This window comes from Plectropomus leopardus, chromosome 5 (assembly GCF_008729295.1).
Source record: "Plectropomus leopardus isolate mb chromosome 5, YSFRI_Pleo_2.0, whole genome shotgun sequence".
Lineage (NCBI taxonomy): Eukaryota > Metazoa > Chordata > Actinopteri > Perciformes > Serranidae > Plectropomus > Plectropomus leopardus.
Genome location: NC_056467.1, coordinates 28,602,059 through 28,616,150, shown reverse-complemented (window position 1 = coordinate 28,616,150; position 14,092 = coordinate 28,602,059).

The following is a 14,092-nucleotide window of genomic DNA, read 5'->3' as shown; positions in this document are numbered from 1 at the left end:
GTTAAGCAAGCGTGGGTAAGAGGGGACATGCGGTCCATCTTTATATACAGTCTATGATGAAGACATGACAGCACTGACCAAGTAGCGATATTTGACCAGTTGGGATGAGAATGTGTTGGTCTAAAAGTTAACATCAATAAAGGTTCTTGAAAAAAAATTAAATAAAATCTTCAGTTGTTAAAATCATGTTTACATTAAGTGATAACATGGATTTATTTCCATTTAATTCCACTGTTTAGAACAATTAGGTTTTTAAAATGAATTAATTAGCCTGTCTGCTTTTGCATCTAAGAAGTCTTAAAGACAATAAACAAAGTTCTATCCAAGTCTGTTTCTACTTAGTAAACAACAGGAAAAGAAAAAGGGTGGATTGTGAAAACAGAGAGGTCTACCTAAAATAGACAGATGACTTCACTTTGATACACTTTTACTAACTCATGTCTGCCTTCAGTCATGGTGTTTATTTAGCCAAACAAAAGTCTGCAAACATCAAGACTCAAACATCAGACAAAACATGCTTCAGTGCGTCCATTCAGCTCACCCAGCTGCTTACACAGCAGCAAGGACAGAAAAGACAGCAGTTTCAAAATCCTTCTATGAAGACTCGACAATTATTCAAACAACAAATGTAACAGAAGGCTACAGGTGCTTTGCTTTGTGTGATCTGGAGAAGTTGTTTTATCGTCAACGCAGAAGCACCTGTGGCTTTTCTACTGTGTTGCTTAAGTGTAAGAGGCCAAAAAATCAGGTGAAGATTTAAGTTAAGCTCAGCAGCCCCTTACAGAGCTGATTCTGGGTCAGTCTTGCCACTGTTGTACTTTCTGTCAGGTCAGATTTCCTCTTCTCACTGGAGTAAAAGCTTTGGGATTTACGTCCAACTTTGTACAAATGCAGAGCGAAAGAGGACAGGAAGAAGAACGCTCTCAAATGCATAAATTTAAAACTGAGGGTTAATCTAAATGAAATCTGGCTCACCTTGAAATCATTTTTAATGCACCAGTATGTTGAGCAGATAGAATAACCTTGGAGAAATATGGCGCAAATAAGTTTTCATATCTGATAATGTTATAACGCTGTCAAAGCAAATGGATGCTAGAAAAATGCAATCAGACTGTGATTAAGAGCTGGCTGATTTATTTCACTGATTACTTTTTAGTCACTGACCAAGGGTGAATTTTTTCTTTTTCTTCCTAAAGGATAAAAGGAGGATTTAGTCACCCTGGATGTGAACTACTAGTTCCGATTGTGGCTCAGCAAACAAAGATTTTATTGAATCGTATAACCTTGTGACTGGAGCCAGTCAAGGCGAGACTTGACTGGGGACAAGGCTTAATGCTTTATTACGTACAGGGGATGTCAACAGGCAATTCCCAGGAGGAATTTCACAGTGAAACTCATTCTGACACAGTATACTGTCAATAACAGAGCTGCTGAGTGAACACCTTGTGAAAGCTGACAGACTAATAAAATCAATATTCATCAGTTTGTCTTAGAACTGTGAAATCTGATGGTTGAACATGTTTCAGAGACAATTTCAACTGTTCCTTTGTCCTGTTAGGGTTAAAAATAATTAAAGATATGGCCATTATATAATGTTTTTATGTTGATTTACACAGCCACTGCTTTAGATAAGTAAATGCCTAGCATATTATTAAAAGGCTTCATTATTTCACTATCTCATCAATATTCAACGCTGAAAAATGTTTAATATTTTTATAAAAAGGTTTTCAAAAAAATCCTAATACAGGTAGATAATATCTTGTTCTAATTCACTTTTACCTGTTCCAATGATGTCCTAAAAACATAACGATATTTTGAGATGAGTCTCTACTGAAGATAACGGCTACTTTTACCCTTGTTTCAAGAAAAAATGAAGATATTGTAATGAATTTTTTTTAAAGACCCAAAGCCAGAATAAATTATGTTTTACTATGGATATTTTTGGAAGACTTTGAGGAGCTTTCCCCCACATTGCTGCTGCCAAAGATTTAATACCACAGATAAGTCTGGGATGTTAATATGGACTGTATGCACATGGGTTTGAATTAAAGATATGCATGCAAGAATATTAAAATCTGCTAATTTGCATGAGGGAGTAAAGGTTATTTGAGGACCAGGGAAGGTTAGATCATTGCTTTATGCTCTGTCAGTTAGTCCTTTCATTATTCACAATATTTCTGTTGAATCCTATAGAGGCCTAAATAAATCTATTGACAGAATGACTGAGTCCAGGCTCTCTCACACACAAAACAAATAGATTGAGAGTGATTTACTTTTATACATTTTTAACCCTGTCTGTATTTGTTGTGCAACTAACAATAAAGAACTAAAACTATGCCATGAATTGTCTCTATGCTTATGTGGAGCAAAAAAAAAAACAATGCATGATCATATTTTTATGTACTACTAATTTGCACAGTGAATATGTTTTATAGATACATAATTCTGTGTTGTTCTATCACCGTAATGATGATTTGTTGTTAAGTGACGTATTTGCATAGTTGCAAATGTTGGTATTAAACATATCTAAAAGAATCACTGGCAACTTGTTTTATTTGTTTTCTCTGCAGTTTACATTCATAGCAAGTAAGCATGAAGCATTTTTAAATGTTATGTAAACAATAGCAGGGGTGAGGTTAGGGAAAGATTATTGTCTTTGTTAAAAATTAGAAATTTCAGCAGTGATTCAAAGCATGATACTTGTTGTGTTTACATTATTAACACTTAACCAAAATCAAAATCATACTCAAACTGTAAGCAGTGTGTTGGTTGTCTACACCTAATGACACTTTGCACGCCCCTATGGTAAAACTGTAGCAATTTTTTTTTTAAACTGCAAATAAAGTGTAAAAAATTTGCATTATGTAAATAATCATTTCTAGGAGGCGGGGTTGTGGGGAAAGTTTACCGTTATCACTCCCATCTGTGCTGAATGTGGTGTGTACTTGCAGGTAGTGATGACAAGAAACTGTAAATACTCATTTACACATTTTGAAAATAGACCTGTTTCATACAAACTAACTCAGAAATGCATTTCCTGTGTTGTTCTCCTGTTTTATTGTCATGTCTATTTGCTGAGTAACTGACAGAGAGGCTTGTTGACATTGACAGATGTCATAATTATTCATCGTGTGTGTCAAAGAATGATTTGATTGAACCGACTGTTATGTATATGCCTGTAATGGTTCGCTGATAAATTTCTAATTCATCACTGCTGCCACATTGGGTCAACTAATCATCATAAAGCAAATAATTATAGCTATGTGGTATGCAAACTGTCTCATGGAAACAAGGATCTTTGTCCAGAGAAAGTTGGACTTGCTGGTCTGTTTTCTCTCGTTTCTTTTACTGCAGAGCTAATTTGTTGACAAACTTTTTACTGACATTTCAGATTTGTGGCTACTTAGCAGTCAAAATTCATACAGAATCTCCTGTCGCCATCTGGGGCTGCCAACCAGCGAATACCTTATGTATCTCAAAACTCCTGCTGCCTGCTGCTGTTACTGCTGCAAATGAAGAAGATTGGAGAAGTTCAAGACAGCAAATAGTAATAACGTATTCTTCTGTGTATCACCCTCGATTTTCAAAAATACAAACAACTCATTTCACACATAGGTTTCCTCAGCATGTCTGAACAATGGCTTCAAGAAAGCCACAGAATTACCTGTTTTAAGAACTGCCTTAGAGACCTGCTCAAACCAGTCTAGTTACATGGTGATTTGTGTTCTATTACATCCCACTTTGATGTATGTCTATAATGAAGATTTGCGAGTAGTGCAGGGGGCTGTGTTAGTGTGTGATGGAAGGATTTCTCTCCTGTGGGGTTCAGATGAAATATCAGAGGAGCATCTAGTTTATGAGAGCTTGCTCTGCTCTGCTTCAAATCAGGGCTGTCAAGTATGGCATAATCACTTGAGAAACACATTTTGTTTGTGACTGTTCTGAAAAAAAAGAATTGAGATGCCTTCAATATTTTACACTGTGGTTGTTGTTAAGAATCAGCAGAACTTAAAAACATCCTGAAGCATCATCTATCTGAGAATGCAATTGTACGGACAGCACAATCCTCTAAGATGTTCATGCAGAAGACGCATGCAGCTACAGTGCTCACATTGTTGACTCCAGTAGGGAACGTCAAGTGGTCACATGGCAGACACTGTCTCTACATATTTCTCTACATTTAGTATCATGTATACAAAGACTGAAAGATGAAAGGAGGACAAAGTATTGCAAAGTAAAACAGTTATAAATAAATGTTTTTTTTTGCCAGTGAGTCAAATTTTACAGGGCATTTTCTGAAGATAATAAAGCACTTCTTATATGGCAAGGCTTGATTTAGGTTCCATTGTGTCTCGGTTGTGCCGAAAGGCTGCGCGCCTCTGCCACGAGTGCTATAGTCTGTAGAAATAATAGCCTGTAAATACCTCCGCCTCAATCAAACTCTGTAGACTGCAAAACGGAAATCAAAAGACGGCCAAGACTCAAGAGGAAGGCAGACAAGGGAATCACGTAGAGCATAGAAAGGGAAGTCAGTGCATGTGACTGGGGGATGAATGAAGGGAAGGAGTGCATCAGTCTGTGTACCTTGAGGCCAAAGTCTGAGGGGAAAGGCCTAAAATGGCATGCGCTAGTGTGAGCTAGGCTGGATGGTTGCATACTCGACAAGGTCCCCAGGGCCAGTGTGAGCAGAGCTTCGTGGGCTGGGAGAAGAGGCCAAAGCTGCAGTATCCAGCTCCGCATACTGGACATCACAGTCCTTGTGGCCAGAGTTCTGGAGACAAGAGAGGCGAAAGGTGTGTGAGGAGTGAGGCAGCCAAAAATATGAGAGAGAGTGAGATGGACAGATTGACAGACTGAGAGAGGGTGGGAGACAGACAGGTGAGAAAAAAATAAAGAATAAAGATGTGATGGTCATCGGGACATTTTGTGAGTGGCGATGTTGGAGAGGAATTCAAATGTGAAAGCAGGACTGGGTGATAAAACGATAACGATAATTATCTCAACATAATTTTCCTTGATAGTGATATAATAAATGTTCCATAAATCCTTCATATAACTAAACGACCCATAGACCTGTAGAGGGGGTGGTAATGCTTTTTGAATGGCAGTTACAATCCCACTGACATAATATGACTAAAAGAGGTTTAAAATTTTCATACATTTTCACATCTGTGAACATGATTTCAGCCTTCAGACTTTCATCGCTAATTCACGACGTCACCAAAGTCCGTCTTTTGTTATTGATGTCATTGAGAAATGACAGAAATTACAAATCTTGGGTTTAAATCTACTAAATACTGACCATAGTATAGATCTTATATAGAGGTAAGTGCTCATAACCAAAATTAAGATTTCTTTTTTTTTTCTATTTACTGGCATTATTTTACATTTTTTTTTAATCTACCTCAGATTTGTGAGACGTTCTGCTGTTTGTCATGTTCTTACAATAAATTACAGTTTCAAATACAATTGATTTCTTCAACTTTCACTAAGGACCAAACGTCAGCCTTTAAACTTTAAAGTAATAATGAGTTGATTTTTTTGGTAGATAACTATTGAAATCAACCAGTATGAAAACTTTTATTGCGATAACATTTTTAGTCACGTGGCCCAGCCCTATATGAAAGCATGGAACATATGAATGAAATGTCAGATACAGACTGAATGTGAAAAGCCGCGGAACAGATGGAGGTGTTGCACGGAAAATTAGAACAGTCAGAAATTAATATAAGGTCATGAATAAAAGGTTAGAGATGAGGAAGGACTTGTTTACATGCACATAATGACATTTTTGGCCCTCTGTTATTTAGACTCTGAACATAGTCTAATGCAAGTGTTTGTGTGTGCAACAGAAAGATGCTTTTATTCAGTGACAGTGTGTTTATTTCAGATTTGTTTTTCTTTTGCTCATGTGCGTATTTCTCAGAAATTATGCACAGCTCAGAGTCGATGGGCATGAAACTTGTTTTAAACAAAAACAATCGATGTAACTAAACAAACCAAACACACACTGGGCATGTGTTGCAACTCTAATGCTTGGTTTATCAGTCTTTCAAATAAACTCAACTATGAAGACAGCTATTTATGTGTTCTGATCACTGCATGAATTCACAGATTATGGCCATAACCACAGTTAGAGAGCTGCACATGGAGATATTTACACAAACACATCCACAGAGTCGCTGGAAAGGTTGCTTTAAAAGCAGGATATGAGTGTGCATGTAAACAGAGACAAAGACCTTCATTCAACCAGCATCTGACCACAGTGCACAAACACCAATGATTGACCAACTGATTGACTCGATGAGCAATTGGCCAAGTGGAAGATTGAATAAATGACCTAAATGGGGTAATCAATACAATGACAGCTTTCAGTGCTGTTTAACCAATTCCAAAAATACTTGACAGATTTTTGTCTTCTGCTCTAGAAAGGAGACTTAAAGGCACTGGGTCAGTAATAGAGAGAAAAATGATGATTTTAAACACTGACAAGACATAGAAAATACATTGTAATGTATTTACTGCAGAAACTACACAGGAAATGTTGACAGGGACTTGAAGACAAAATAGACAACAAGGTAACAAGACAACATTAAAGCAAAAGCTGATTTGATTTCCTTTTTCTCCTTAAAGACAGTAATGATAATTTTTTATTTATTTTTTAAAATTTAGCCTGATCTGAAAATTTGTTGATTCTGTGTTTACTTGTTTTGAATAAACTGAGTGATAATGGATGTTAACATGGTGATGGAGTGTCATTTTATAAGCAAAACAAAGTGGCTCTTTCAGCACAGTGGAGGACAAATGGGAGTCAGACTGCACTGATGTTTGTATTAATTCACCAACAAATTAGAATTAGAGTTGAAAGACTTGGAGTTTCAAAAGATAACAGACAAACCCAACAATTTAACTGGCAACATTTGGAGGAGTAAAAGGGAATCTACTTTGCTGGTTTTCTCTGCTTCTGGGAGTAAAAACGACTGCATGAGAAAGTCAGTGATTGGATCAAATGGTCGTGTCTCTCCTTTTAGTCTGTCTGCTTGTTCCTCGTAATGAAACCAATGAAGCAAAAAAGAGGGGCTTATGTGACTAAGTAAATGCAAAGCAGAGATGTCAGCGGTCCTGTCCTACCTAAACAACGTCTCAGGATGGATAGTGAGAGGGGTGTGAAGGAAGAAATTCAATGGGATGATACCTGTTGTCCCCCAACATGTCATCAGTGTACCTTATTTTCATCTGAGAAAGAATTATATAGAAAGGATTGAAGCTTTTACAAAATTTCACGATAATAATTTAAATCTCCGGCGCAATCTCTCCGCCATGCCATATTTCCCCAGCACTCACAGCCTGCACTTGCTGGATATTTAAATATCTGGAATATTTGTCATGACCAGAGTGCAATCAGGGGGAAAATTACAGCCACATCGCATTCAAAATTGGCAGATAGTGTTTTGCCCCTAGAGAATCATCATTAGTAACAGTTGATGCTCAGCAGTCAATGCATGTCTCTCACAAATAGCGTTTTGAAAACCTCACTGATACCCTGTTCATCTTAAGAGCGGCCCTAAACTTCAATTTAAGTGGAATGCCATCAGAGATAAGAAATAAATCTTAGAGAAATCTACCCTCTGTGTCCAAGGATTATCAGAATTAAACATCCTGTTCCTTTGAGTACAGAATTGAAGATGATAGTTTAATATCTTTGAATAACTGCACAGAAAATCAAAATCAATTCATCTGGGGAAAAGAGTGATAGTAATTGAGTTATCCCTGCAAATTTGGTTTGAGACAAGATAAGTCATTTAAAAGAGCACACCATAAATGCAAAGCAGACATTTTAAAACATTTGACTGAGAGGCAGATACAGAAAACACAAAGCATGGAGATCATCAACAGTTAGGTGATGTTTAAGAAGTTCAGACAGTGTGTGCATCAGTTTCATATAAAGAAAATAAACTTTTACTTGAGACAGCAGACAGTGATTAGCATCAATCCAGTTTAAGTTTTTCAACATAAAAGCATCTCTGAGAAATATGGATCAGATTATTCACTGCAATGTCAATCATACACTGCAACAAAAGCTGTTTGCATCTATTTACCTATTTACCTTCTTTAACACTGACTGCTTCCTTATTGAGTCCCGTCAGTCGCAGCCTTCCTGATAACGTGGATTTCACAAAACTTGAAAAATACTGAATATATACAAATAGAAGTTTAAAGTTGCTGAACAAGGAGGAAATAGAGGAAATTTGTTGTGGACTACTTTCAGCAGCGGATGAATACATATTCAGTATCTAGTCTAGTCATATTTAGTCTTTTCAGTGGAGCTCTATGGCACAGATGATCTGTCGCATCTGACGCAGATAATACTCTACTTACATCAATTTATTAGTGGTTTTTGTCTTTTCATGGCATCTGTTGACAGTCAGAAAAATACGGACGACTCATGATTGTAACTTTTTAAGTGATTTTGAATGTGATTTTTGGAAACTTTGCATTGATTAGACAAAAGTATCTTACTGCACAGACTGTTGATAATAAGCTGATTTCACTACACTGATGGAAAGACCTTTACAGTGTATGGAGGTACAAGGTGTTGACAAAAAAATGCTGTAATCCAGATCAACTCCTACACATTATTTTCATCAGTTTCTGCACATCAGCTTTCTGAAAGTTGCACTTTGCTGTCTACACAAACAGCAGGTGTTTGGTTGCTACAGGCAACATGACACTTCTTACCTTCATTAGCAACGCAGGTAGCAATGGTAAGACTAATTTAATAGCGGCTGTTCCTGTTTGATACTGAATTAGATGACTGGTACAGCAAGCGCTCACAGCTGGGAGGTTATTTTTCTGCTCGCACACACATACAGGCTAACACAATGTCTAAAAGTCCAAAAGAGTTTTCTTTAACTCAAAGCCGAAGCTCCATGCCGAAGCAAATAAAGCCCCAAAGAACACTCAAGCATCTGTGCCACTGAGGGAGGCTCATCACAGTTAGAAGAGGCAACTGATACAACAACACTTCATAGCCAACGGTTAACACTCAGGGATGATGATATACTGTAGAGCATCACACTGCAATTTATCTGCACATGGTTGCCATGCAAACACACATCTAATTACGAGGGATTAGAGGAGGTGGAGAGGAGGCAGAGGGTAGAGCGGGTGATGAGGGTCAGAATTTGAAATAGTCGACACACAATGAGAGAGGGGACGTCGTCTGGCCCAGGTTCAGATAGGAGGTGCCGATATAAATGATAAGAAGCTTAGTCAGAGCCGCCACTGGATTTACTGGTCAGCAACACCAGACAAGCAAAAAAGAAAGCAGAAAAGATCCTTAGTGACATTCAGGAAAAAACACTGCGGTGCATTTCATTTGTAAATCAATTCTCAAATACCTCCAAGCATAATGGCGAAGAGAGTTTGCCCTTTTACCAGCAATTACTACTGGCCGAAGGCAGCGGCTGTGGATGACCCGTTCATAAAGAAGCTCCTTTGAACCCGCTTGTGGCATCACTACTCACCGGCTTATCAGTGAAGGGGGTCGACTCAGAGGGCGCCATGTCGTAATAAGGAGGCTGGAGAGGAAGCTTCTGTATTTCCTCATCTTTGTCCAGATGAACCACCTACAGGAAACACCAAGAGCTCAGCAAGACTCATAATGAGCTCCACAAACCAGGCAGCTCAACCAGTTTTATACTGGAGCTGCTCCACAGTCGTCACTAAGGTTAACTTTGCAATTAGCCCATCCCTGAAAATTGCTACCTTTGTTGCATACACATTAGATCAGAGTTACAACATTCCAACAGCAGAACATTATGTTGAACTCTTCCTTTTGTTAAACTTCATTTGCTCACAATTGTTTTCTGGTGGTAATGAGCAGAAACACAATCTGAAATCTGACAAGGAGCTTGACAGCAGTTTGAACTTTACTCACTCTGTTGAACTCTGCATGTGCTTTAAAGTTTTTTTTTTTGTCAAATTAATCACTTCCATATCACACGAAAAGGTATGATGCAAACATCTGAAATAGTGGGGCAGAAACATAAAGCTTCAAGAGCTAGCTGTGCTCTACAGCCGCCGAAGGGAAGAGCTGCAGGGAATTTAATTCATACATGAAGGTGACATGTGATTACAAAACAGATATGCTGCAGATTAATTACAGCTTGGCAAACACAGGTTGTCAATAAACGGATGAAGCTCCTTGATATCACCTTTATATGTTAATGTTGTCATTTTAATGTGTCATTTAAATAATTTGTTGCTTCGATTTTGTAATTGAAAATGAAAATTAGACTGTATTCAGCAGCATCACAAACTGGATGCTCTGTCTTGATGTAAAAATCCCAGTTTGCTTTGAAGGTTATTTTAATGGTTTGACGCCTCTGAACTGAAATGTTTGAATTTTGACTCATCCAGCGGCAAAGATGCCTTTGAATGGTGCTTCTCCACAATTGTGCCTCGGCTTTGTCATATTCCAGAGAAATATCTGCTCACTGTTTGAGGATTTAAAACTGGACGGCAGAGAGTCTGAGACGAAGAACTTTCACATTTAAAAAGCAAGAAAGACTCACAGTCTTTAATGTGTCAAATGTGTGTTTTGCGCTCTCTGTGCAAAACTAAGCAATATGCTTAGAAAAAATAGATAGGCTGCTATTTCAGTCAAAACATTTTCAAAGTGTGGAAAATTACAACCAACAGGGAGTGTAAATTTTATATTTTTATCCTTTCAAATTTAAAGCAGAAATGACACCATCAATCAGCTTTATACTAGATTTGAAGAGGATAATAATTACATAATACATAACAGGATTATGTTGCCAAATAATTTATAGGAACAGTGCGTAAGATTTTAGGGGGATTAAGTGGCATCCAGTGGCATCCAGTGGTGAGGTTTGCAGATTGCAACCAGCTGAAACTTCTCCTAGCTATCATTACTTCAGTGTTCATTGTTAAGGAGGTTTTTACCAGGAGCTGAATGGTATCTTCCTCAATCAAACATGTAGACCAGGTGAAAAACTCCCAGTAAAAAGAAAAAGCAATTTCATGTTACAAATCAGTGTTCCTCCAATGCTGTTTGGCATGTCACAGAGGGTCTGCTAGCCCAGCACCTGCTAATTTGTGCTCACCCATCTTCTCTATAACTTATAGAACCAGACTTTCAGTAGGTTTTACCAGCATTTAAACTGACTAAAACACAGAATAAAGCAATTTCACCTGATAAAAATCAGTGTTTTCCCACACTATCATTGCAGAGGGGCTTTTGTGGTTGTTAGCGCAAAAATACAAATGGCCCTATCTATTGCAAGTGTTTGGTTTGTGCCTTTTGGACTCCTGTAGAAACGTGGTGGTGCAATATGGCATTCTCCTGAGACAAGGATCCACTCTTTATATAGGTATAAATCGCTTATTCTACGGTAACAGAAACAGCAATTCTTGTTTTCAGGTTATTAAACACTAAATAAAACATACTTATTACATGATGTTCCATTTCTGCCGATATACTATATTCCCCTAAATTGTACACACTGGACCTTTTAAGTGGTTTTTGTTCATGTTTGTATTGAAACCAGTGTTTGAATCATGTTAACTTGAATTTCATAATGAAGAGGTTATTGCATATTATTTTTTTGCAAATGTCTTTACCAGCTAAATATGTTTTTTGGCCAGTAAGGACAATTCAAAAGACAATTCAGCTGGAAACCCGGTTAGCAGCCAGACGATCACATTGGAAAGAAGGGTGATGATGATGGAACCAATCCTATTTCACTTTACATATTTATATATATACATATCTCAAAACAACATGACTCACACAGTAAAACAGCACTTACATATTTTTTTGCAACCCAAGGCTCTTTTTATGAAAGAGGTGACAACATTTATGACAGCTGCCTTTCAAAAAAAGGTTTACAGTTTAGCAGACTAGTTGGGGGGTAAAGCATACATCTAAGGCTCTCACTCTGAAGTCCAAGGTGTAATTACTCGGTTTTCTGCAGCATAATGGAAGCAGCAAAGAAGAGTGGAGGGGAAAAAGTGCTCCTCTCAAGAATTACTTCAACAATTTTAAACTTTGTGCGCAGCTGGCTCCTAATTGATCTGTCAATCTCTGTCTTAATCACAACGCAACGTTTGACGCCCCTGATGACAAAGAACCTTTAAAGGATTCTAAAGGTGGGATATTCGCAACAGGGTGTAATGGCAAATTAACTGTAATGGCGAAAGAACACTCACAAAACCATAACTTGTCAAACCTGCACGTTGCACAGTGAAAAGAAATAACAGTGAATGAAATCAAAGTTTTCATTCATATCACATCAAAAGCCAAAGAATTTAAAAGCTGAGTCGGTGGTGAGCTGAGTGCAGCACATTATATGCAATTAGCTGGAGGAAAAGTTTGCTCGGAGCATGAAGACATTGGCCTTCTGGATGCTTGTCGTCCGTTTGGCTCTTGGAGTCCATCTCCAGTGTTGTGATGTAGCTAGAGCAGATGTTGATACTTTGGCTGCCGTGCCAGTTTTGCTCTGTGCATTGGGCAATGATAAAACCAAGATGCTGCCAATTTCTTCAGGCCAGCCAAATCACCTACCAGCCTATCCTGAAATAAAGCTGTATCACCAACTCCTCAGGTTACAACAGCAATAACCGAACATACTGCATTAACCATCACATGTGTGTTCCCATGTGGCCCTTTATATAAAAAAAAATCTCTTTCCTAAATTTGGATTTTCTGGACTGAGGGCTGTGATCAGAGCGGATCTAAGGGTGTAGCAGTTACAGCAATCATTACAGCATCAGAAAACTACAAGATTGTACATTTCAGTGCAATAAAGTAACTTTGTTGCTTTTATTTTTCTTTGAAAAGCTCATTATTTCTTATACATAGTAGGCTTAGGTGGTATCACAGTATAACTGTATAATTAGAAATCCCAAAGGTATGTTTTTCAATACCATGATAGAAAAAGTGAGGTGCTCCTCGTTCCATTAAACTCATTGTATGTAGTGCACAGCATGCACCATCAGAGCTCTGTCTCTATAGATGGAACAGACAGCTAAGCTGAAAGACACAGCGACACCTAGTAGTGAAGGGATATGTTATAGAACTGTAAATAGCTGACGGCCTGTAGAGCGAGACTGTGGGAATGAAGGGCATGTTTTGTTTTTTTTTTTAAATCTAAGTTGAATGAATTCAACTTAGATTAAGGATTTATTTCAACCAACCAGAGCTGGTGATTGTTTGAACAATTGACTACTAACCAGATTACTAGCAAGAGTAACCAAGACTGTTTGGGCAAGTTTTATTTTGTTTCTGTTGTGTTTGAATGAAGTGTGTTTTATGACAAGTTAATGAGGTAATTAAGCCTCGTCATTCTTCTGTGACCAACAATAACTTTAATTCAAAAGGTGCACAATTCTCCTACAAGGGCGTAGGTAGGGTTGGGGGGCATTTTGAACAAAATATAATTTCCTGTATTCTGGTGAATTTTTATGCACCAATTTGTGCCCTTTCTGCATCAATTTATGGTGTACATATTGTAAATGATGCGTACCCTTGTCCCCCTTTAAATCTACACCTATGCTCTCTTGAATGTTTGAGCAATCCTTGTACAGTAAATGTGTCAGTGTTTCCCACAGATTGCCCATGTATCTATGGCGGGGAGGGCGATGGCATAGCGGTTAGTTTCACTCTATCTGCGGTGTCCCTATAATATCCAACGTTTTTGCGGGTCCATGAAGCTCGTTAGCTTGTTCGCAGCTGAATGTCACTCCTGAGGTGGATAATTGATCTGTTAAAACGTTCAAAGCTTATCAAAATGATAGATAAGGGGAGGTATTTGCAGATTTTTGTAAGTGGAAGACAGTTTTAGGCCCAGCAGGATGAACAGTTCAGTTTAACCTTTAATGCACCTGATGTTCTGCTGCGGATCTCTGCCGCTGCTGCGCTACAAATAACTCAACAGTGTTTTACTATGGCTCTTAATTAACAGTCCATTGAGACTATGGTGGGACAAATTAGACTATGGCAGCCACACACTGGTGGGGCTGGAGGGCGGATGGTCTGTGTGCGCTGTAAAACATGATTGGAAAA